This window comes from Linepithema humile, chromosome 6 (genome assembly GCF_040581485.1).
Source record: "Linepithema humile isolate Giens D197 chromosome 6, Lhum_UNIL_v1.0, whole genome shotgun sequence".
In the NCBI taxonomy this organism is placed as follows: domain Eukaryota; kingdom Metazoa; phylum Arthropoda; class Insecta; order Hymenoptera; family Formicidae; genus Linepithema; species Linepithema humile.
Window position 1 is genome coordinate 8,111,936 of NC_090133.1, and position 26,014 is coordinate 8,137,949.

Below are 26,014 nucleotides of genomic sequence, written 5' to 3' on the forward strand. Positions count from 1 at the left end.
TGCGCGTGATAGTTTTTATCGAATAATAATCGTCGCGTACACGGATTTCGGAAGTGTCGAGAAAAAGTATCGGGCGAGTGTCGTGCGTGAGTTTTTATCGAATAATAATCGCCGCGTACACGGATTTCGGGAGTGTCGAGAAAAAGTATCGGGCGAGTATCGTAAGTGATAGCTATTATCGAATAATAGTCGCCGCGTACACGGATTTCGGGAGTGTCGAGAAAAAGTATCGGGCGAGTGCCGTGAGTGATAGTGATAGTGATAGTGAGTGAATATATCAGCCGACGAGAAAGAAGCAGCGAGATGACGATTGGTGAGTCCATATGCACATACATATATAATAAAATTATACATTAAATGTAATTTATTTATTGATTGATAAGATTTTATAATAATATATATAATATAATCATAATTATAATAATATAATCACATTTTTTGATGTTTAGAGAGAAAATGGAATAAATCAGCCGATGGGAAAAAGCTGCAGGACAACAACCGGTAAGTCTATATATCTATATATAATAATTATAACTAATTATTACATTTAATATGTATATATATGTGTGTGTTTATTAAATATGTAATTGTACATCATTTTTTATGCACTGTTAAAATTAATATTACAAATATTATTTTAATTACATGAAAATTATTGAGATCAGATTTTACAAACAATCGTATACAGACATATTAAATTTTATACCGAAAGTGCAGAATTTCTTTTTCTATAAAATACATACCGCTGAAATAAGTGTAGTATGTAATTCGATGTAATTTAATTAATAGTAACGTAGTAAACATTAATTGACCACCGGAATTTATTGCGGCTATTCTATATAATCCGTTTATGAGTAACCTAAATCACGATGACAATTAATATTATTGATATAATTATTATTACTTTATAATTTATCGTTATCATCATTATCATTTGTTTAATCAATAATAGATTTAGATAATGTTATAATTACAGGAAATGCAAATGTAAATGCATGATTTCTCATATACAATCAAAAATTAAAAAATCACAAGAATTTTTCATAAAATTGAAGAATTTCGTTTAAAGTACATGATACATTAATTAATATCTAATTTAATAATACTCGACAATTATTTGTTAATATATTAATCTTTGGATTGTTTGGATTTGTTTGGATCAAAATCTTTTCTTGATTTCTTGTTTTTAATTATTTAGATGCATTTTAAACTCTCTACTTTAAACGCACCGTACATTGACTACACTTATATCAATGATATGTAGATTTAATGAATAAAAATTTATTCATCGAGATCAAAGTTCGTATTTTAAAGTTAATTAAAAATGCTTCCGAACTATATATGCGTTCTAGAATTAATTTGCGTCGAGGTTTAAAAAAAAAGTGCGACAGTTTAGATCCCGTAAAAGCTCGTCCGTGATAATCGTCGAGCATTAACGGCGAGGAAATAGTCGCGCGCGCTGCGATTTAGAGAACGGAGTGCTTGTGCAGCAGCGAGATACGCGAAATCGACAAGCACGCTCTCTTGGACTGGGATCGTTTCATTATTCAGCGAGCCCGCATGCAGTAACACGCGTCCTTCTCGGAATTCTCGTGCGAGTGAAGCGGGCGAGCTGGTCCGTGTACGTGCTTGGCTTTTTTTCCCCTCGTAGCTTCATTATGTATAGGGTGCCGGTCAAGCTGCTCTTTCGCGAATAGTTACCTTCCACTCAGATTGCTCTTCCCGATTAAAAGTTACCGATCCAATCTTGCTTTTTTGGATATTTGAAGCAAACTTCAAAGGATAGTAGATTGGGCGACCAATAGTTAAGAAGCTAAAATTATTGTAATAGAGAAATTAATACCGTATGCGCAATTGTTAAGCAAACGGAAGAGGAATATCTTATCGCGATAATGAGTTTACTGTAACCTTTCATTCAAATTGTACATATTTGCATGTCCGGTTTAAATGAATAGTAATGCAAAAAAAATAAAATAATTAAAAATAAAAATTATATAATAAAATAATTTTGATATACTTATGTTAAAATATTGAAAGATATGGAAATAATAATTTTTCAAACTAGAAATTAAATTGAAAATTTGCTATTGCGATATTTAGTTTGTTTGAGAAAATAAGATTATTTATAAATTGAGCATACGTAATTAACAATTTCGAGATTTACCATTTAGTTAATTGTTCCTTAAATAACGACAGTACAATTCGCTTTTAAGATAAGTAAATGCGGTAGGCATAAGCTAGAAATTAGCTTGCGTCAGCGTTTGCGGTTTACGTAAAGCGCGGCACTTTGTATGCGTGTTTTGCTCGCTTTGAAGCACGAACTTAGTAGTTGACTGCACGTGAAGCGACGGAGAAGTTTTTAAGTCGCGTGAGATTTCGCGCGAACTCACCTCGCGCTGGAGTCGATTACGTTTCCTCGGGACGGATCGGGAAGTGCATTAGTTCGACGACCGTGTCTTGGTTTATCGGTTATCGAGTTACGCGCATCGTGGATCGATATACGAAGCCGTAAATTATCGCTCGGTGGAGCTTGTACTTTACGCCCTGCCAAATCGAGATTTCTTTCTATAAAATAGAGTTCTAAAAAGATATAAGAGATCGGAAGTGCAGCAGTTCTTTATTTCGCCACGCTGCAAATTTTCGTAATGTAAAAACGTAGTTTAAATTGTTAAATGGAAAGATTTCAATTGAAATTTTACTGTGAGCAAATTTATCTGAGATCCAAGATCTCTGTGCTGCTTTTATAATTATTTTCATTTTTCGGACATTAAATTGACCATCATGTCGCGGTAGAGGAATATTTCTGAAAGTTTCCTGACTGCGTAAACGAGAGGGAAGTTATTAATCTCCAGGGTAGGGAGGTGCGGAAGTAATGTCTCTTAGTTTGTGCGCGTTAATGTGCCCGCTCGGAAAAAGAGAGATCAACGGGAGATGAAGCTCGGCATGGAAAATTCATACTAGTACATTTCGTGCTCTTGTACCCGACCACTTTTCCGCTGTTCTCCTTCGTTCCCTTTTTCTACTGCTTGTCCCTTTTTCCATCGTCCCTGTCGATTTTTCTCACTTTCTTTCTGTCACCGCTCTCTCTCTCTCTCTCTCTCTCTCTCTCTCTCTCTCTCTCTCTTCTCTCACTCCATTTTCTCATCGGATCGATAAAGGCTTCAGTTTACAGAAATACTTTTACCTCACAATTGCATGCATGACGTAATATCGCAAATAACAGTCTCTCTGAAAAAGGGGATCGCGCGTTCCGCTTAGAACCGATCATTAAAGACGATATAACGTAAGCCCGATCGGAAAAAAACCTTACATTTATGTATTTTTGAGAAGATGCAGTTTTAAATATAATTTTCAATGGCTGTTAGTTAAACTAGGCTGTAATCTCTCGTAATTATATATGAAATTATCACTTTCTCTACGCAAAATATATTTGTCAGTTTATCGTTGCTATTGCGTTTAACCACTTCGCTCATTATCATTATGCATTAATTTTATAATTAATTAATCGGCGTGTGTTCTAAAACAAGGATGATCGCGCGGGGTAAGGTTTGACTAATCGTCCAATCAATTAATGTAATGACGGCAGTCGAAATAAAGTTTCCCCGGAGAGGTATTCGTTTGCACGTACATTAGCGACTCGCGTTTAAACTAGTTTCACAGCACGTGTAAGATAGTGTACACAGCTATGATTAAGCGCGCGGCGTATACAAAGGCTGTCGTACGTGGTTGATAAAGGCTCTAATGTTCTCGCAAAATACAAGATGATAGACACCTCTGTGCGATATCAAAATTAATAATGGTTTTTCGATGTTCATTATTATACAAGGATTTTAGTTGATGTAGCAACATAAATTACACGGGATGCAAAAAGCGCATGGACTTTATTCAATGCAAATTTTCTCTCGACCGCATTAATTTCGCCGTGAAAGAAACATTGAGATATTTCTAACTGGATTGGACTGGATTCTCTACGATAACGCGTTTTATTTTATTATTCGTACGTGCGGCGGTGCTTCAGCGAGCCACAGCGTCGTCACGAAAGTTTTTAAACGTGAATTAACAGTCTGCTAGTGCAACGGCGTGTCACGGGAATAAGAATAACAAAAATCTAGATCTCGCTGCCCGCTCCCGTTCTTTCTCGCTTCTCCCCTTCGCAAGGCAGGCAGGCAGGCAGGCAGGCAGGCAAGCAGGATGAAAAACTTGGCGCCGGCTTTGACCATTAAGTCCTTTCCAGTACCAAGGGAGAATACTTGGGTATACCTGTGACCCACTCTTCGCCAAGTCGTTGGAAAGTTTCTCAACAAACGGAACTCTTTATAATTCACTGATTCTTCTCGTTCGAAAGTGTTTTCAGGCCGCGCGATCGTTATCACATAATCAAAGGACTCGACCTCCATCGTAAGGCCGCTATTCAATAATTGCGACTCTCAAATTTAATACACCAAGCGTTCCCGCTCTTTGAAGTCGAAAGTTGCGTAATCACTGCGTTTGCCGCGTGTAAACATAGTGAAAACAAAGGATTTTGATTATGTAAACTACACGCTTTTGACGTCTGTTTTCAGTGTGCAAAAACTTCTGTTGCCGTTGCAACATATACATAAATTACACGTTTCGCAGAGACAATTGTACAAAATATTATATAGTTGACAATGCAAATTCGATTGAATACAGCATTGCGAATTTTCCCCGTATTTTTAATTAACGTGAGAAAGTTGCTCGTGGTTGGTGCTTGTAGCGACGAAAACGCCGACTTCCGAAGCTATAACTTAATGCATCGTTAATTTACGCGCGTACGTAAATACGCAAAGTAAAGCGGAGAGATTTACAAGGCACTCGGAGTTTTACATCGCCGGCGCCGGCGGATAAGAAGTTTCCTATTAAAACGAACTGGCTACGAACTCGGTCGGGAAACTACTGAGCGCGGTTAAGATAGTTGAAGAAATTCTCTCAGACTTATTTTTGCACAATTAATAATTTAATTTGTAATGATTTTTGTGACTCGCGAATTTCACGAAATCGATTTACCAGCTACCAGTTCCTGCATTCGCTTACGCGTGTCCTCTCTCGTTACGCCGGACTTTCGCAACACAATGTTGAATTTATTTTAATTAATTTGCTCTGTCATATGGCTGCGCGCGTACGAACGAACGAAAATCTTGCATGCGTAGCGACAAGCGTGCGTTTGATACGCGTGTTAATCGAGCCGTTGCTGCCAGCCAAACGGCCAACAAAAAGAGATCGGTCGCAGCTACATCGCGCAGCAAATTTAATTTTTTTTCGCGTGTTACCCGCCCTTTGGTTTATTTTATGCTATAGCGATATCTACGTGCGTTGTTTGTTACACACAAATGTTACCTATAGCCGCGATATACCGTGTTTGCTCTATTGCTTTTCCAGTATGTCGCATCGCATTGTGTGACGTGTCCGTTGACTGGAAATGATTAAAAAATGCTCGCGTCATGCACTCTTTTTTTCGTCGTGACCTACATCGCCCCCGTAGGCTATAAATATATATATGTATGTATACGTTGCCCGCGCTCTATAACTGACAACTGTAGACGACGGAAGTATCAACGCGTTTTTGGCTATCGACACGATGGCACCGACTAGTTCGTGAAAACAAGATCAAATACAAATGCCGTACTTAAAAAAAAAAAAGCGAGAAAATAATTTATACACTTGAATTTGCGAGAAGTGTAACGAGTGAATGTTTCCAAAGAGTTCAAGAGTTCAAGCGTTCAAGAGTTTTCTAAAATTCATCAAATACTGCAAAATGCTGGTTTAATGATAAAAACCATGGATTTTTGCCCTCGTCAACTTTTCAATTATACCTCGAACCTGGCAAGATTTATTTCATCCATCTCGTGGAGGAAGCCAACGTCGCGAAAATGACGCAGGATACATTCGCGTAGTGGCGCGCTGTCAGATTCCGGAGAAACGATTGTCGGCGTGGCGTAAAGAAGTGTGCACCGGTTACCACACGGTTGATATACAGAAGCCCGACAGGTTTCGATGGAAACGGAAGTACAGATAGCCTGCCTCTTTACGGAAATGAAGCAATCGCCGAGAGCCGGGCGCGGCGGCGGTCTTATTGCCTTGCCAGACTGTCGTAATGCCGGGATGCCATTGACGCCTTCTCCATCACGCGAAATAAGCTCGAACTTCCAACCGGGAATAGAAATTTATGCGCCAGAACGGAAGCACATAAACCTCCCGGCCGACCAATAAAAACTACGTATCTGGTCGCAGTATTTCAGGAAAATGTAGCGAGCGTGAGGTACTGTGAAAAACGATGCCGTTACGGAAACTTGTTACGTTGCCGAACGAATTGATTTAGCGTATTTGTACCAGTCTAACGATGATACCGGTGCTCAATTAACAAACGTCGATTATTTTTCCGAAGGGGTGAAAGTTCGTCAACGCTGCTCCGTCCATTAGATCGGATTCGCCGGCGATTTGCGTACACAAACAACGGATCACCGCTTGCCGTTCATATTCGCCTGAAACGAGGTCTCTCTCCACCCCTTTCTCTCTCTCTCTCTCTCCGCTCTTCTGCCATTTATTCGTAGAATATGTAAGGAGCCAAGCGCACAAATGACCTCATCTCAAGAATTAATGAATAGACGAAGGGAATCGTGCCAGCCATCGTAGGTGGGGCACGTAGTGCGGATAAAATTTTCCTTCGATTGATCCCGGGGAAAATCTCTGCGATTTTCGTGACGATGCCGTTCGACGAGTCGGTCATCCTGACATGTAATGCATTCACCGCGCTGCACCGCTGCCAAGCGTTTCCCTTAATTCTTTTTCTCCTCTTCTTTCTCACCGCGTCGCTCACCGACCATGACGGGGATAAAAGGAGGGTAAAAGAGGAGGGCGACCGACCGAGAACGTGGGAAGATAAAGAGGAAACTTTCGAAGCACTTGAAATACTTGGCGCTTCGGAATTCACTGATCTCCGCGCGACGAGGTAAATCTGTCGACTAAAGAATCTTTCATCCTCCTCCATTCTCCACCTCTGTCCGACCGGAGTTTAATCAAGATTTACTCCCAGTAACCGTGGATCTCTCGCGTATGGGGATGAGAGAGAATGTCCACTTCATTTCTTTTCGCGTTGTTCTGTACTCTTTTCAGTTCTAAACTTATAAATTTATTACATTTTTATTTTCGGTACCTAGATTTAAAATTTTTTTCATGAACAATTTACGTTTTTTAATTGCAAATGACATGTCGATAAATTGTGCAATTTTCTCGTTAATCTAATGCTCGCACACATTTGCTTTATTTTTAAAAAGCCGAAATATTTGCGGACATTAGTTTATAATGCGGAAAATGGAAAATGTCTGATTGTACGAGGCTTATGGCAAAGGCAATTTCGGTCATTAATGATTGATCAACAGTTTTTAGTTTAATTCCCTATGCTCTGTGTGTGTGTGCGTGTGTGCGCGTGCGTGCGTGCGTGTGTGTGCGTGTGTGTGTGTGTGTGTGTGTGTGTGTGTGTGTGTGTGTGTGTGTGTGTGTGTGTGCGCGCGCGCGCGTGTGTGTATGAGTTAAAAGCCATACTCGACTGCGCGAAATGAATTCCAATTTCGGTCGGAATAAAAGTATAGTCGTATGTAACTATAATGAAAGCAATTCGTATGAATAATATTTTATCTTTTTTTAGAATAAGACTATACTCGTAAAAAAATTTAAAAGTTTTCAGTATTATTAATAACAAAGAATTACAGCAATTACATTGAGATTTTATAAAATTTATCAAAGGATTGGATGGAAAAAGAAATAGAAAATTTTATTTGCCAAAGATCTACTTATCAATAAAATTTGATTTTTAAACTTAGTTATCAGTATATTGAGAACTGAGCTTTATTGTAACATCGCAAATAAACCTGACGTCCAATCATAATTTTGTTAGCAGCGAGTCATTTTGTCTGACAGCTCTATAATATACTCGAGATTTTTCCCTAATGAATATCGGTCATGAGATTTATCTTGTGACACCACATTCTCAATAAAAAGAGATTTATCTAGTTTAGCACGTGAATTGTTCATCAATCGTGTTTTACCGGGACGTCTGGATACGTTTAATCGATTGTCACTTTAGGGAAGTTGCGCCGTATGCGTGTGTCGATCAAATGTCTCCCCGATACAACCGGCGTATGTATACGAATCCACGTGCAGATGATCACACCGTGCCTAATGAGCGTCGACGATAATTTAGGGAGATTTTCTTGTGTAACATCGCTGTTATCGGTTTGCATCGTAAAGAGGGCTGTAACATCCAATGGACACAATGGGCTATATTCTGCATCGCGCACGCTTACCGCTAAGTGCGGCGGCTATTTTCTTGTAAGTTTTAGTACCGCATTTAGGAATGTTCCGTGAATCGATCGTAAATAAAAACTCAGATTTAGACTTACGTCTAGACGATCTGAGTGATCGTGTTGCAACAATGAAATATTTCGCAGCTTTATATCCGCGAAAGAAGTTTTTTGAATATACAAATTGTGTAATATTAATATTTCATGTCGGATCAAAAATTACTTGCTTAAATGATGCTATTTTTGGCTATCTTGGCTAAATGCGTAATCGTTCACTGGTTATCAATTTTTTAATTATTATATTAATTTTAGATCTCACTCAATATTTCAGCAAAGTAAATTAATCTTTAATTTTTCGTCTATTAAGTCTTGAAATTATGGACTCTCTATCTGTCATATAATTAATCAATTTTCTTAATAACAATATCACCTGTTTGCGCTGAGGCTTTAAGAGCCTTCTTAACTACCGATTCACGATAATTACAAGTTGGGATGAATTCGCAAAAATCAGACTATGCCTACGAAATAAAGGAAAATGCAAAAAGACGGGAGGCTGGAAAAAAATAAAATCGAGATAGAGAGAAAGGGGGAAACCAAGAGAGAGAGAAGGAGAGAAGAGAGAGAGAGAGGGAGAAACTGGGAAGGAGTTGCATTAGTTAATTAGATTGGGCAGGAGGCGTGACGTCGTAATTATTGCAACGTGGCTCTAGCTACTATGCTTGCCTGCCTGCCACCCTCTTGCTTGCTGCCTACAGGTCTGCCTGCCTGCCTGCCTGCCTGCCTAGCTGCCTGCCTGCCTAGCTGCCTGCCTGCCTGCCTGCCTGCCTGCCACGACAAAGTTATTAATTGCTTCCTACCATTCCAGCAACGCTTCGCACGGGCAAACCCTCGACCCCAACTCCGCGCGCGCGAAACGTTCGTTCGCTGCTCTATCCTCCACCCTCGTTCGTTCAACATCCACCTACACGTTCGTGTAATCGCTATCGCTATTCGTCATTGCGCGCTCTCGCTTGCGAAGGGTATTCTTCTAACGGACAGCTTGCCACTGCCGCCGTTGCTTAATGGCTACGTATGACTAGAGCTCACGTGAATTGCGACGCAGTTTTCAAATTAATTTATCTACTCGCGTGAATTGCCCCGATAGTTTTCAAATGTATCCGTTTTAATGAGCTACGCGGAACGTCTGACGGATGCAGTGTTTTATTATTGTGTCACAATTGTCTTGCTTCTAATTCCGAGCATTTTTTATATAGCGTTTATTATTCACGCAAATGCTTCGTTCATTTTTCATTATAAATGTGTCATTGAATTTTTAAGATTTATACGGAATATATTTGCATGTCGAGCAATCTAATATCTCTCGCAGCGAGTTTACGGGACGCAGTTTGGGAAGGCGCAACAAGAAAATGTCGAAACTAGAGTGCATACGGTATCTTAACTTCCGCGTATTATACGGCAAACTTGCCGAAAGTTGCCTTATCAATCATCACGCGGCGGAAACTTATAGAAAACGCCGAGCGCGTCTGCATCGTGATTTATAATCTTCGATAACTTTTGCGTAAAAACGGAAGACGCCTTGCGCCACGAGAAGCTCAACTTCGTTGTACGCGTTTCTAGGAGATGTAGTCCTTCTTTCATTTTTTTAATTTTTTATGTATTTTTTTTATTTTCATTTTTTTTTTTTTTTTTCTTTTTCTTTACGCCCACAGTTAAGGCAGACGCCAGACCACCTGCGGGGTCGGAGATAAAGTGATAACGTTGACGGGCGAGAGCTCGACGATCCCGCCTCCGAGTGCATCGCCGATCCGAAGGTAATTTTAACCGTCAACTGCAGCCAGCAACGCTGGTATCGCCATTAAAGCGCAATTTTCAGCAGCCAGGTAAAAAGACGTGGAGCTTTTTGTGACGTCGCCGTCAGGTGTGCACTCAGGTAAGTGGATAAGGATGACGCCGCGGAAAGGTAAAAGCGCGGATCCAACGTGTAGATATTACGACGTGTATTTTTTGCGAAATTTTTTTGACATCAAACCCCCTAATCTTCGATGCAATTTTTATCTCGCGCTCCGAATTATTAATAATCTTGATTGACCATTCGACTATTTAATAATCACGATATTATTGAAATATTGTATTATATGTCGCGGTACACTATCAAATGAGAGTGCTGCAGAAATAATTCAATAATTCAATATTTTACGCGATGTTTGAACGATCGGTTAGTTTAACGAAATAAGTATAATAAATTTATAGACATTTACAAATGCATTTCGCGAAAGTCTTATAAATTTAACAGGCATTCTTGCTAAAAGCAGAAATAATTAAAAAAAAAGTCCAATTTGATCGTTTCGTCCTGATCGCTCAACTCGTATAGCATGTATGTAAATTAAAAACGAGCGCCGGCATACATGCGCAACGAGCCGCGTAAAATAGAATACTCTATTTTTTACACGGTACGATCTCGGGAACGGCGCGGGAGTGGCATTCCAATCAACAAAAGGACAGTTACGAAACAATTCGTCCTTTTTTTTCCTCTCGTTCAATTTTTGCCGAACTTTGCCGTTTCCATCGCGTCGCATCACGCGCCCCGGCTTGTTGGCAGGACCAACGTGGGACACGTTGCAATCGTACGTGACGTTGGCGCGATTGGCACTTACGAGTACCTCGATCGGATATCGCCGTTCGCGTAGAGATCGTGCGTGCGCGGGCGGAAAAATGACTCGTCAGATGGTAACGACACAACAAAAACCAATATTCACCGCGATATCCTCGCTTGTACATGCGCTATGAGTTCAATTTCGCGTAAGTCCGCGTGAGCATCATACCACGGTTCGATTCTCTACGACAAAGAGCCATTCCATCCAAAACAATCAAGGTGTCTCATTAAAATCCCACTAGACAATCTCTCTCTCTCTCTCTCTCTCTCTCTGTATTAATCCCCAATATCAAACTATAGTGAAGTCTACAACGTCGATCTACAACGAGCGATCTGGAAAAGTTAATGGAGAAAAGTTTTTCAAAAATTTTTTGCACATGTGCAAATATTATCGTTTTATTGATTGTAAAATATTTTTACACAACAAATATCGAGTAATTGTAACTGTTGCTATTGTATTAAACTAAACCGACCGTGTTTTGTATCAAAGAGTTATGTCAGCCGATAAAAGGCAATTCAATCATGCCTGTTATGATTCCTCTCTCTTATGCAAACTAACGAATTATTGTGCATCAAATGACATTGCGCACAATAACTGTGTATGAATGAAGAGCGTGATATTCGAGAGAGTAGATCGTCGAAGCGCAGCGATTCGTCATATCGCGATTTATCGTAGCTAAGAATCAAGCAGAATTCAATATGTCGTAATGGCGCGCTGCTTCTTGCCGCGTCTGTGATCTAATTTCACATTATAGCACGAAATCAGGAGCACTTGTAGTTAGAAGTGACTGGAAAGATGCTTTGATGCTATTTCCGATAAATGAAATTACTGACTGCACATAGCACAATTGACAGTTATTTGTCCGATGATTAAATTACTTATTTAAAACGTGAGATTTACGGTTAATAGAAATGTTGAAATTTACTATAAAAGTCAACTTCTAATTTATCTTATCTATTTGATAATTAATCTTATTTATATAATTTATTATATCTATTTTTTAATATTACGACCCTAATATCTATATATTTAAAGATAAAATTTCCTTTTGAAATAATTTTAATTCCATTATTTGCCCAATCTCAAGTTTTATTAAAATTTTACATTTTAGCAGCGTTATATATATTCTTAGTATATATAATATATAAACTGACTCTTTTTCGAATTTACCGATTAATAAATTAATACTCATGTGCATATTCAATGAAGCTTGATAAATCTCTAAAATATAAAGTTTAAATAAAATTCTTTTAAAGTTTTTTTTTCACTTCACGAAACAATGTCGTACGTCTTCTTCTTTGCGAGCAAAAACGAGTGGAATTCTATCGGGACGATGGCATATCGCGTTCGATAGTTTCAATTGAGAACACACAGAGAATAGTGGAACAATTTTCAAATAGCGGCACGCGCGCCGCACGCGCGGCACACGTACTATTTCACGTTTGACACCGGCGTCGTCACGCGTCGGTCTCTTCGTGTAATTGCCATGCAACGCGGGAATGCCGGGGCGGGGAGGACGACGGGATGCAGAAGAAGAGGGCAGCTACCCGGTAGTGATTTATTGCGCGCGGGGAATACAAGCGTAGCCAAATATCGATGTAAACGGTACTGATGCGTTGGAAAACTGGATTTACGCTCTCCAACGGAAGCTGTAAATAAACGCATCGCTCGAAGTGTGTGGACGTACGTTATATATACATCGCGTTATAAAACGGCGGATAAACAGGGGAAACCGGCCGATCGTCGATTCGAGACAATAGTGCACGCACGCCTATCGTTGGGTAAAAATTTCTATTTTGGAGCGATAGAAATTCTATTTTTACGCCCGTCAAACAGATCGGACTGAAAGCTCGTTGGGTTGTTTATTTACGAAAGTGTAATATTGTCAGACGTTGTGTAAGAATAGTGGATAATGACGTTTACTCGATAACGCGTGATTGACAAGATGAAAATTATCGAATTAACTTATAAGCTTAATTAAAGTTAGAGAGATAACAGCTTCGATGTTATTCCAGTTAACAACAAATGAACATCTCAATTTACAGTCTACCTATCGATCATGTAGAGATCGATCGATCATATTTTAGCGCATTCCGGATTAATACCTGATGGGTTAAATACCTGGAGGTCTATTAATAGTATCGCTGTTTGCTCGCTTCTCCTTCGATAATTCAGTGATTAGATTGTTGCTGTTAATGTATCTACGTAATAATTCAACGATATAAATGTTTAATAATGCGTATTTTTATCATGCAATGGATGCGAAATATTAACTTCCAAGTTCTACTCGTCTAATATAAGATCGTGTTCAATGTCAGCATGAGATGAAAATTAGACAGTCACATTCAGCGCTAAATATATGCAGTGGAATATAGAACAATGGTTCATATTTCATCGTACATCCCGAGCTAGATGTAAATGTCTGATTTTCGTATTATGTTGACATTTGAAACGCGATCTTCACATTAAATTTATAAAAGCCATTGCAAGTAAATGGATCAGCTGCTATAAATCTAGTGATTTATTAAAAATGTAAGCCTTGTCATATCGGATCTTTAATGACCAAAAAGACGAAACGAAAGAAAGCTAAATTTAGTAATCTTATCAGCTTTCACGCCAGCTTTGTACAATCGTGGGGGCCAAGCGAGATCTTGAAAAAAATCTAACAATAACTGCTAGCGTGACAACTTGATTTAACTCTTTCGCTGGGAGAACCGCGGTGGAGGTCTTTTCGCGAAAAACATGATTTATTGACGCAATTCGGGGCACAATTGCGAGTCGCCGACGGCAAGCTGTCGACTCGGCGGCTTGCGGGGCTGTGAATTGATCTTAAAGTCGGTCGATCGGTTGGCGCGACGACGAGTAAACGTCATAAAAAGTCACCAAACGTCGCGCGATCACCATGATTCGCGTTAAATATCGCTGGATATACCGGCACGCGAGTAAGAAATTTCGATACGGTAATGGACGGTACTGTCGGGACCGGCTGGCGTGTATGTGTGGTGTTACGCGGTCGAAGTCGATAGGCCAGCAGCAACAGCTGCCAGCAATCGTCCGTGGGAATTGGGGTGAGTAGCATGGTCGCCTCGATTCCCAAGAGTCCCGCGCCAAGTTGGACCGATATGAAATTTGATAACCTTGGGTCTTCGTCAGGACGTCGTTACGAAGAGCCCTGCGCCGCTCTTTCTCGCTCGTGTTTGTCTTCCCGTCTTCTATCGCGTTTCTTTCCCGTCGATTCTCGTACGAGACACCGATTCCGTGCCAAAATCAATTTCGATAAGTAACCGGCCGCCAATCCTAGCGAGACACGCTGACCGCGGCGTATCACTTTTGAGTAGCCCCTCCATTAGTTCTAAATCGAAGTGACACCATAATTTATTTTATCATTTTGCAGTACAGCAAAATCGATTTTCGAGGACGGAGAGTAAAAAATAATAAATGAGGACAGATCTGTACGCACGTACAAAAAAAAAAAAAAAAAACGCCCGAAAAATTGGGCTCTAATTTACTGATGAGTCTCATTTATTCTTTCCGTATCGCGTAAAATGTAAATGTTATATAATTTTAACAGTTCTGAAATGAAATTTTAGAATTTGTACGTAGATATTTTTAGCTGCTGAATAATGCTCTTTTATATATGATATATTATAATATGTGTATTATTATAGATCTTGTGATAAAGCAGCAGAATTAATTAAATGAAAAAAGTCGAATAACCCGGCAACGCCGTACCGGGGATAAGCTTTATCCCGCTCGCAGTATAAAAGTGCTTCAGCGACGTTGCAAAGTTTTTCCCGGGGATAAAGGACCGTAAAAAATTTCATGGGTTTGAGCGGAGTCCCTATGCGCGTTTTAAGCGTTACGCTCTAAAATTCACTTCCAACATTGGCCGCGCTTCTCTTCTCTCTGTTCTTATGACGGCGCGCGATGCGATATTACAACCGTGCAAATGAATTTCAAAGGGCGCTCGGTCGCACAAGGTCGTATAAAGCGCGCGACCTTATCTCTCGGCTCGAAACTTCAGCCCTTTTCCCATCGGCATCGGAGCGACCGATCGATCGGAAGGTCCAGTAATTGTCGCGAGTCGATACTCGCCCACAGCAATACACGATTAAGTCAACATCGTCTATAATAATTTATTACATTATGTAATTAAGAGGGCACTGTGCAAGCTATACAGCTCAAGCTTGCCGAACGTAGTTACATTATATGGCCGTATTCTCTCAACTCACTCATCTCGAATATCTCAAAAGTTAAATTTTTATGAATATTTTTCGAATAGTTTTATATGTGTCACAAAAATCCTCGTTCTCGTGTAGCAAAAAATTAAAACATCTGAAAATATTTTTTCCTTGATACTTCCGCTACATTGATGAAAGATTCCGAACGTGGTTATAAATTTGAATATCTCTGCTGGCGTTAACGTAACTGCGGAATGGCGAAATTATGACCGACATTGATCGAAATCGCTCGCTGGGGCGATCGCATATTGACCAGCGAGTCGATATGCATCATCGACGATTTACATAACGTACTCGCCGTTTCTGCGATTCCCACGAGCCTCCTAATCGCTCCCCGCAGTCCGTTCGCGAAGACGGCGCACGGTATGGACTTGGCGCAAAGTTAGCCCGGATATCCGGTTTATTCTAATACGGGATCTGCACGCCGCTCGAAGAATGCATAAGATATAAAGCTTTGCGAGTTTTCTTGAAGCCTCGATACCTCGGCCGCGTCGAGGCTGAATAGGAACCTCTAAGTGCCAGAGGTAAATTTCCTCTCGGTGCGGCCGTTTCGCTCAACGGCGACGATGAAAATCGCATGCCGGCGTTTGATGCAATATTTATCGTCATCGTGAAACGCGAGCACTTTCCATTTGCACGCCCCCGAGAAATAGACGCTCGCTCGGCCGTGCATATTGTCCAGCCGATATTCAGCAAGTTTCTTCCATAGCGCATAGTATATCAGCGCTTTTTATTTAATCCTGAATATGCAGATTTCTACCGGCATCTAAACTTTATACTTAAGAAATAGATATTGCTGCAAAATTGTTTTATGCGGTGTATTTATATACGTTCTCCATAAATAATTCATTGCAAATAAGTGACAAATCGGTATTTTTAGGATTTTCTATTTCTAAAGTTTTGAACAAAATTACTTTCTGACGTTTCCTCGACTTTCGACCGCCTTTCTTTTTTGCACTATTTGCCGTCGCGAACGTGCACCCTCTTGATTCGGTTTTTCATACTGCAGAGCGAAGGATAAAAATGATGGTTTAGCTGAGATATTGCAGTGTCGGTTTAGATATCTGGCCACGTCGCAATGAAGCTTTATCCACTGGCCCTAACTTCGCCCCATATTTCCCAGTTGGTCCGTCATATAAACCTCCGCGTCCCGCGCGCGACGATTTTCCCTCCGTCGGCCAAACAGCCGTAATGTTGCGCCCGTTTTGCGACGTTTATTAAATCACCGGTTTGTCTATACGCGTGTCCGAGCGATTACGATCGGCGGGATTCGACGCAATTTCGGGAAAATCGAACGGTACGGCGGCATGGCATTACCCGGCGGCGATTCGCCGTTCAATTTCGGTGATCCCCGCGAATTTCCATCATTTATTTTCGCAAAATACACGATATCCTTGCCAGTCTGTTATATTTTCAACCAATGTGGGCACGCGTGATCGGGCGACGCAAACGCGTCATTGCGCCAACCAGGGCAAAAAATAAATACGAGCGGAATTATGGAGCGTGGTGCGGCGGGGGGGGGGGGGGTGTTTGGGGTGAAGGGGATCGAGGCGCAATAAGCTCTCTCGCCGCCTCCTCGCAAACGCGGTTATCGAAATAAACGGCATACGGATAAAGCGGGACCAAAGCCGTGGCGCGCCCGCCCGCACGCTTTTTATGCCGACCGCGGGCGCGACGGGCTCGGCAAAAAGGCCACGGGCGAATCCATTGTCGTAATCTCTGTTTAATTACATTGTCCGGTCCGATGAATAGCACTGCCGCCGCCAGCCGCTTTGTTCTCATTTCGCGGTTTTACAGATTTGCGTGCCGGCCATAAAAGCGCGCGCTCGCCGTATGCTACACGAAACACGCGCGCTTATTTTTCGGTTACCGCGGCTTATCATAATTCATACGTGGCAGCCATTTCGGCGTCGCGCACGCCGGATCGACTGGAAAATTAGCGCCGCGACGTATTATCGGTCGATGTAACGATATGCCATTTCGGGATTACTCTGGCTGTACACATGCATATATGCGCGATGTATGTACATTGCATTTCCCACCCGCTTCACGATGCATTCTCGACTCGCGCCCGCGCGGTTTACTCGCCCCGGCCGAATTAATGCACCTGAGTGTACGTGCACGAAGCCCGCATTGTTACACCGCAATAATAATAATCTCCTCGCGAACCGCAGTCCGCGGTCGGGTACGCGCGTTTGGCTTCGTCGGCGGTGTGTTGCATCCGTGTAATCTCCGGATATCGGAACGGAAGATGGAAAAACTGAGAAAACAAGGATCCGCGGGGCGGCGAAGGACAGAAAGAGAGACGAACAAAGCGAAAGAGCTCTGACCTGGCGGAGAAGCGGCATGCATAGTATAACCGAAAACTGACCGACGCATCGCTTGTTATGGCGACGAAGCGAGAAGGTATTTTATTCTCTCGCGATGACATTATATAGGGATCCACGACAGGAGAATGTCTCAAGGGAACAGTCGCGTCTCGCTTCCCATTTTTCTTGCTTCTTTTTTAAGCGACATCGACACGACACAAACTGTCTCGCACCTGCGAGAACGTTTTGCTTCTTTAATCTCAGCATAGTGTTGCTGATCGAATTAGTCTTTTTAAGTTCCTCTTTTTTAACGAGATCTTGAATTGCACTTCAGAAATGCAAATAAACAATAAATATTTATCTTTTTTTAACCTTTAGCAGATTTCAACAGACTTCTGACTCCGAGCAATATATTATTCAAATGTCTGCTGTGTTTATCGTCAAAGATGAATGTTAATAGTCTGTAGTTGCAAACAGCGAAAGAGAAAAAGTAGATGGATGTTTAGAAACATGGGAAATAGAGGAATGAGGGAAATGCCGCGGAACTCGAGCAATTAGAACTAGTAAAGACCAAATATTCAACGAAACTGCGCATCAACTGCGCTTTCCCCCCCGCCTGTCCCCGTTGATTACGCCGAACGGACTACCGAGAGAGATGTGCGTGATGTACTTGTGCCAAGATCGTAATTACCGTATCAGAATTTTCAGCCTCGCTTTAAATTAAAGTACCGAGACGTAACATAAACGTGTTTTAGTAGGGCAATACCGTTACTCATCGCCACTCCGTGCGATCCATTTGGAAATTAAATACTATCAATCGTGCGCGACAAATGTTGAAAGTTTAACGGTAAATTCGGCTCTATTGCCCGCGATCATGTGCAGTAATGGTCGAAAGTTTAACGAAAACTTTGTGCTTTCCTTATTGTTAGGTATAAAAACGTCGCGACAAATTTTACATCCACTCTCATATATTTGGCGAAATTTTATGAAATAAGTAAAAGTAACTGCCAATTTTCGACAAGTTCTTATTTTGAAAAAGTAAGATAGCGACGAGCGAGAAGTAAGAAAGGAACAACAAGAAAACTAAATATAGGAGGACGTGGAAATTTGTTGCTCGGTAAATTAGGGAAATTAAAACAGAGCGAATTCTGGAGTGCGGCATTATCGTAAACTCGCGTCTGCTTCGTGCGCAGCATCTCTCCGCGAGCGGCCGCGCATTGCGCAAATAGCGACGAGCTGTAACTCGTATAACCGGGCGCGGATTGCCCGAATAACATTACCGAAATGTTTACGGGAGAGAAAAAGCGAGAAACATATGCGCGCGAGATGCGCGCCGCGCACGCCGATGCAAGTACGCAATTAAAATTCCGCACGCGGTGATATACGCGAATGCGGAATCCGTCGCGCTCCGCGAACCTTTACACGCTCTAATCTGCTTTATGAAGCGATACCCAAGTCGGTATCTTATGACCGCAGTATTATCCGGAATAACTGTTATGCGACACAAAAACGGATAGCCGAAACACAAGCGGTGTATTTAAACGTGAGAATCATCGGCGCGCTTACAGCATGCTTTTAAATCATTCACATCACGGTAAACCGTATCATTTGTTATGTGTAACGGCTGCCCATTTTCACAACCTTACGTAAACGCCCGGAGCGCTTAACATAACGCACGAGTTTACGGCATGCGTTAATATTAGGCGAAAATACAAATCTCTTGGACGATATTCATTCAGCGAGTTCGTTGTTAATTATAAAGATTTCCTGAGGGATACTCGTGAATTGCAATATGGAAAATTGGTTTATAACGTGGCTTAATATATTTAAAACCGTAGCTTTGTTTTAAAATATTCATGTAACAAACGAATAAAATAAAAATAAATATTTATTCTAACATTGTAGTTGAAAAGTTTGTAGATGAAATTGGTCGCGCGCGTCGCAAAATACTCTACATATTGATTTAAATTTGGAGCTGGAAATAGCCTAGTCAAATTCGCGTCAAGCGCTGCAATATGTGCTATTGCGTATCACTGATCTAATTTACCCCGTAAAGTTTGTTGTTACCGAGTAGCTAGTTAGGCGATGCAAGATGCCAAGTGAAAGAGCATCAGATAGCGCGGATAACCGAAAAGCACTTGTGTCTCTCGATGAAGGTTAGACACTGCTGCGTGCTCGTGCAGTCATCCGAGTTATGTTGTGATAAATTATACCGCTTATTACGCACGCTATCGTAAGCAGCGAGCGTACAACACTTGTGAAATGTCTGCGATAAATCAAGTAGAACCCACGCTTACGTATTAAAAAATAACAATGTGCCAGCTATGCATTTTCAAATTTTCAACACATTTTGTTGCGACTTTTATATTATAGAAGAGACTTGATCTCGAGATATAATCTCCTAATTAAATATTACATCTTTTTTAAGTCTTATTAAAAATTATATTTTATTTATTCAGGTCAAAAAGTAAGCCTCGTAATAATTAATACTCTTTTAATTAAATTAAAAATTGCCTCACATTTCGATCAAGTCTTATCTAGTTGCACGCATAAGTAATAAATGTGCGTCCACGCAATCGAATTCATCGTGCGTTTAAACGCGTCCTTTACATGGCAATCTAGTTTATGGAGTGATATCCAAGCCCAGTAGTTAGCCGATGCATTAAGCAGGATAAGCGTCATAATGCAACACGGATAACTGAAACCCGACGCAGTGGTCCGGCATTCTCTCGGATGGGAAAAGTCGTTACACCACATACGTGCGTACGTACCTGCCTACCTGCTTGCCTGCCTGCCTGCCTGCCTGCCTGCCTGCCTGGCATGACACGACACGCATTGCCGTTACTCCACCCTGCGCTCGCCCTGCGTGCGTGGTGATAAATTATACCGTTTATTACGGCCCGATATCAGCCCATCCACCCCCCTCGGCAAACCTGTGTACACGCTGAACGTTACCGATGTATCGCGCGAATTTATGGCAGCGCCGATACCACGGTCACGGTAACCTACTTGCGGAAACGTAATGCTTACTATACGAACGGTTTTCTCGTTTTTCACGTGCGATTGTTACGATCGACGCAATCCGATTGTCTGTGAAATATAATGAACATTTTTCCAATAGTTTGTTCAAAACTATACCAATTGTTTTAAAGTAAAAAAAAAAAAAAAAAAATCTGAGAAACGTGTATGGAATTCCCTTTTCGCGGTATTTATTGAAATTAAATCGCGATTACAGCTCTCTCCGTGAGATCCAGATAATCGTTGCGGAAGATGTCGGGAATAATACAAGCTGTCGGTGGAAATGATTTAACATATCTTCGCACGACTGTTGTTGTCGAGGAATTCCTTCCGTCCCGAGTCGCAAAGATTAGAAGGTAGCACGGAGAGTTAGAACAATCTTCGCCGTGGCAGTAATGTCGTGGAAATAAGGACGTGGTTCGTCGCTGCGCTTACTCGCAGTTGCGAACATGACGGAATCGCATAAAGCACAGTGGCAATGTGCCAGTACAGAGCGACGGAATGTCACGTACGCGAGGCTGTGCGGAGCTTTCTTACCGGGATTCGCTGCCTGCTTATTCCTGCGGGAAAACCACTTTCGTACGAGGTCCGCTTCGAGGGAAAAAGCGAGAGAGAGAGAGAGAGAGAGAGAGAGAGAGAGAGAGAGAGAGAGAAAAGTAGAAGAGGAAGAGAGAAAGAGAAAAAGAGACGAGTCACCGCGCGTGCATGAATCGCAAATGGCTTTCGCGCCGCTGCTGCAGGTTATTCCGTTTATCGTGCGCAAATATCGGGGGTCTCGATGATAAATTTATTTTCATCCGGGAAGCATGCTCGGCCGCTCGAACAATGTTATTGGCCGATTTGCCGCGCGACTCGCGGGATAAATTGCTGTTTCCGATATAGGATGCTGTGGCCCTGACCCCGGCAGCGCGATACGTATTATTTTCGGACCGTGGGACATTATTTCACGATGTTAGTATTTCATTTGCTTTATCCTCTACATTTATTACGTATATGTAAATATTTAAACATAATTACTTTGAAATTTCGCATGGACGTCTCTTGGCGATATTTAATTCCGCTCGAGACTTTTGCAACAATCACAGCGCACAATTTTTATCGCATAACCTTTATATGATTTTTATCGACCGTTGTATTGATTAATGATTTATTAACATTTACAGTTTCAATTGAATTATTCATCCGTATGAAACTGTGATGTTCCGTACACTTGATATAACAGTAAGAAAAAGTAAAATTTGACGCTATTGGTGCGTGAAAAATTATTCAACGCGAGATAAGACGCTGCGGAATTGAAATGTATGGAAACGTAACGGTAACCGAGTTGAACTTACATAGTCGTTTTATGCAAGCACGCTCTATTTCACTATATTGGAAATCGAAGAATCGCAGTTACCGACAACGAACGAGCTGCAAAAGTAAAACCTCGATAGCGGCGATGAAGGAAACGGAAGTGCCGTTTAATTGCAAGGTTTCGTTTAGTTGCAGCCATTTATTGTTTCGGACACGGACAGAAATGATTGCACTTTTATTCTCTATTTCTAACTTGTTCACAAAAGAATTCGAATACTCGTCAAAAGTGCAATCGTTTTAGATTCATCTGGCAGTATATTCATGCAATAATAAACTTTCGTCAGTGTAATCGAGTGAAGAATTTGTTGTTCCTAAAGGTATTTCCAATTTTAACATTTTATGACACAGCACTATATGATAATATAGTTCACAAAAATGTTTTATACATGCTGAATTTTATTCGCCCGTATAGAAATACCGGCAGCAATATTTCGAATGTTCGCAGCACAGAAATGCATTTGTTAAGGTGAATTACATTAAAGTACGTACAAGGAAAGCGCGACCCGCGAAGCCGAAATCTCTGTGCTTGTCGTGCGCGCATTGCCAGCTTTTACGGCGGCCAGATTGTGAACCGTATAATACGGGGGTTAGGGTGAGAATGTTACACGAAATGGAAATTGTACGCTGTTTACGAAGGACGCACGCCTGGAATATTATTCCGCTTGCACTCCGATAAAACAGCGGGACGCTTTTACTGCGCCGGATAAATATCCGGGCCAAATTAAAAGCACTATTTTATCACGAAGACATGCCCGGCGCGCTCAACTAGGCCGAAACACGTCATAATTTGCCGAATACACTCATTCCCGGATTTACGCGCTTCTTTTTGCACGCTTCCATTTTTACGCGGCGAAAAATCTCGGGTAAATAGTCCGAATATTGCTCATTTCGCGTTGGACGTTTGAGACATTCCTGATTCGTGTGGTTTGTACTGTAGAATCGGAAAAATTGCCTCAGAAATTCCTCAACCGTAAAGATAAATTGACCGACAGTGACCAACTGCTCATCGGTATAGTCAATTTTGTGACATTTAGTAAAATATTAGCTCTGATGCATTGAAAGAGAGCCGTGTGTCGACAATGAATTCGGGGTGAAAGAAAGTAGGTAAAGTCGGCGAACAAGTGGAAGTAACTTTATAACTAACGGCGGATAATCTGTTTCGAAAGAGACGAGAGCGGAAGTCCCCGGTTAGATGGTTCGGTGACTAGAAGAAAGGCGTAAGCGTGGGTGGGGATAATCCTGTCGTTTTAGAGACGCGGATATTCGAGGAAAGAGACGAGAACCACCAGTCCGTGCCTCGGCGTCAAAGGGATTCTTTTTTTCTTTTTTCTCTTCTTTTTTCTACGCGCTTGCAGCTCGTCGCAATACGTCGAGTACTTCAGGATATTGCCTCGCTCGCGTTGAAAGAAAGAGAGAGCGTATCGAGTCGTATCGCGTTCTTCGCTGACGAGCGGAGAAACGCACACGGGATATACGACACGTGAATTACCGGAAAAAAAAAAAGTTGCATGGCTGGCAATTAACGTCAATAGTATAAAATGCGTGTAGCGACGGCGGTGCGGTCGACAGTCGCGTACGGCGCCGGTGAATACCGATGAAAGACGACTTCTTTTCGGACGTAGCAAAATTTATTCCGCCGCTAAATCGGCTTGTTTACCTCAAAGGAGGCCGGGAAATTGCGTCGAGTTGAAAGCGCCAGTAAATGGATGTTATTTCGCATGTCTGTAATTTCCCCGGTTATTGCGGACCTCCTGACACTATGGCGGCGGCGGGATAAAAGAGGATTTTGCAAATTCATAACTTTCAATCAAGGTTATTATTAGCAGCGGCCGGCGCAAACTGAATTGATTGCGTCTTAAAAGTTGCATGTAGGTAACGTTGTTTGCCTAATAAAGGTGAATTTCACGCTTTCATAAATAGAAAAGAGAATGAATGGGGAATATCGGGAGTATCCCATCGCAATTACACTCCGCTTGTGCCGCGGCCATTGACCGAGCGAGAGTTCCGTACGAGTTTCGCTGCGAAAGACTTTGCTAAAGTTGCACCCCTCCCCCCCTCCCCCCCCCCCGTGCTGACCTGTGCGCTGCGGATTAATTTATTGTCTATACGCTGGAAGTTCGGCTGGGAGTTACGTCAGTTACGACTGTCATAGAAGTAACGCGCTTAGCTGCAGCTTTCTGTGAGACAGATATTAAATGACCGTAAATTCTCTCGCGTCGGCATTAATACAGCGAATTTAATACAAATTTCATACATGTCGGAATTACGTACTTTGCCGCACTTACGCAAATGTTCGAAATTTATACACGGCGAAAAATATGTCATCGATCTAAATAGAGGTTCTTAGGTTCGTTTTGAACGTAGCAAAGCATCCGATATTTATTTATCCGCGATATTTTCCCGACTATGTTTGTCGTATAGATCGAAAGATTTATTTGATAGCGATATTACGAGGAAGAAGCACACGCGATGGAAACGCAATCGAGCTGTTTTAACCGCACGAAGGTTTACGGAGGCTAAGCTTACTTGCCCTCCTTTCGCTGTCTCTCTCGTGCGCTTTTTGCCAGCGCCAAGTAAATAGACGCGAGCGTTTCCGCGGGACATTTCACGCAGGTCCGGCAAAAAGATCCCGTCATTCGCAGGCCTTTGAAGACGCTGTCGCCCGTCGAATAAGACCATTTGAATACCACGCAACTTCCGGGATGAAACCACACTCGCGCACATACTCTCTCTCTCTCTCTCTCTCTCGTCCCAAAACAGCGTTTCACGTGCACGTCTATTTTCGTTTCCGACACTCGCTTCCTATGTCTTTCTCGCTCGTATCTCGGCGTATGCAGCGTGGTTTCTTTTATCGTTCTACACGCGCTTTTCCCGCGCATCCCGTTCCGCCGGCTGATAGCCGCGCCGGACTTTGACGAATGACACATACGTTTATCACCTCGACTATTCGCTCCCCCGGTCATCCTCCCGAACGCGTCCGTTCGCCCCCTTTTATCTCCATCTCTCTTTTCACGTCTCACTCTTCCGCGTCCTCTCATCCTCATTTCAGGCCCTTCCTCCTATCGCGGTCGTTATCTGCATCTTCCTTTCGCTTTATATTTACCCTAACGCGGACAGCACGGAGATTGAAAATGTTGATCAACTGTACGAACGCTACCGCTATCTGTGCTACACGGGTGTTTACGAATAGATAAACTGTCACTGATTATAGTGACTCGATGTCATTTACTATGTGATTGGCTGAAAGCAAAATCGAAGATATTCTTTGACGATGCCGCGTCAATCTCGACCATGTCGCGCGTAAACTAAATCGTGGCAAAAGTTTTGCTCTGTTTGCGTCAATTTACGCTTATTTCAGATAAATGAAACAATATATTGTTGCGTTGTTCTATTTACCCGTCTCGATTTATTATACACAACAATCTCGAAAGGTAAATTATAATTGCCACAAGTTGATCTTATTCCGTGCTGTCGTGAAGGATTTAACGTGACTTCTATCGGCGTACACGACAACCAAGGGCTCGAACTATCACGAGTGCTGCAATTATCCCTTGTTACATTTGATCTTAAGCTTTCCAGCGCGTAACCGCAATTTCAAACTCGAACAACGACATAAATTCCAATCGGGTTTCGTCGCTAAATGCACGGCTCGTTCATTCTTTAGAATCCCGCGATAGGTGGCTCCTCGAAAGCGATATCCAGACGTTCTTTATTCTCGTTTCCCTCTACCAAAACTTGAACTTACCTATAGATCTACCACGGTTATTACATCGATTCATTCGCCGGTGATTGTGGCTCTCAAAGCTCATGAAAGCTCGCTAGCTTTGTGCGCTTTTGGTCCTTTCTTTCGCGCACGACAAAAGCTAACGCGATTGTAAAGTTTCCAGTACACAGACGATCGTGCTACTATTCGAAACCGGCACGTCGTCGGAAGTTTGCGAGAAACGTTTAATTCGATCATTCCGCCTCTCAAAGAGATCACTTAGAAATATTCTTGGGTCGGAGATGTATCTTGAGCATTGTTAAAAGCAACATTGTTGCTAAAAGTTGCGCAAAAACTGTATCAAAAGTTGTTTTGAATAGTATAAAAATTTTCAAAACTTCCGTCACTTTCCAATTAA

General features: G+C 41.8%; 2 protein-coding genes across 2 annotated transcripts in view; one reads left to right on the plus strand and one right to left on the minus strand.

Annotated features, from left to right (window-relative positions):
* Positions 1-26,014, minus strand: part of LOC105678328 (opioid-binding protein/cell adhesion molecule homolog) — a 176,045-nt gene that overhangs the window by 98,889 nt on the left and 51,142 nt on the right. The gene's annotated exons all lie outside the window — the stretch shown is intronic.
* The window catches only part of STUB1 (STIP1 homology and U-box containing protein 1), a 215,695-nt gene continuing 199,234 nt past the window's right edge, over positions 9,554-26,014 (plus strand). Inside the window, exon 1 of the mRNA XM_012377447.2 lies at positions 9,554-10,248. The gene's annotated coding sequence lies outside the window, so the exon portion shown is untranslated. The remainder of the gene's footprint in view (positions 10,249-26,014) is intronic.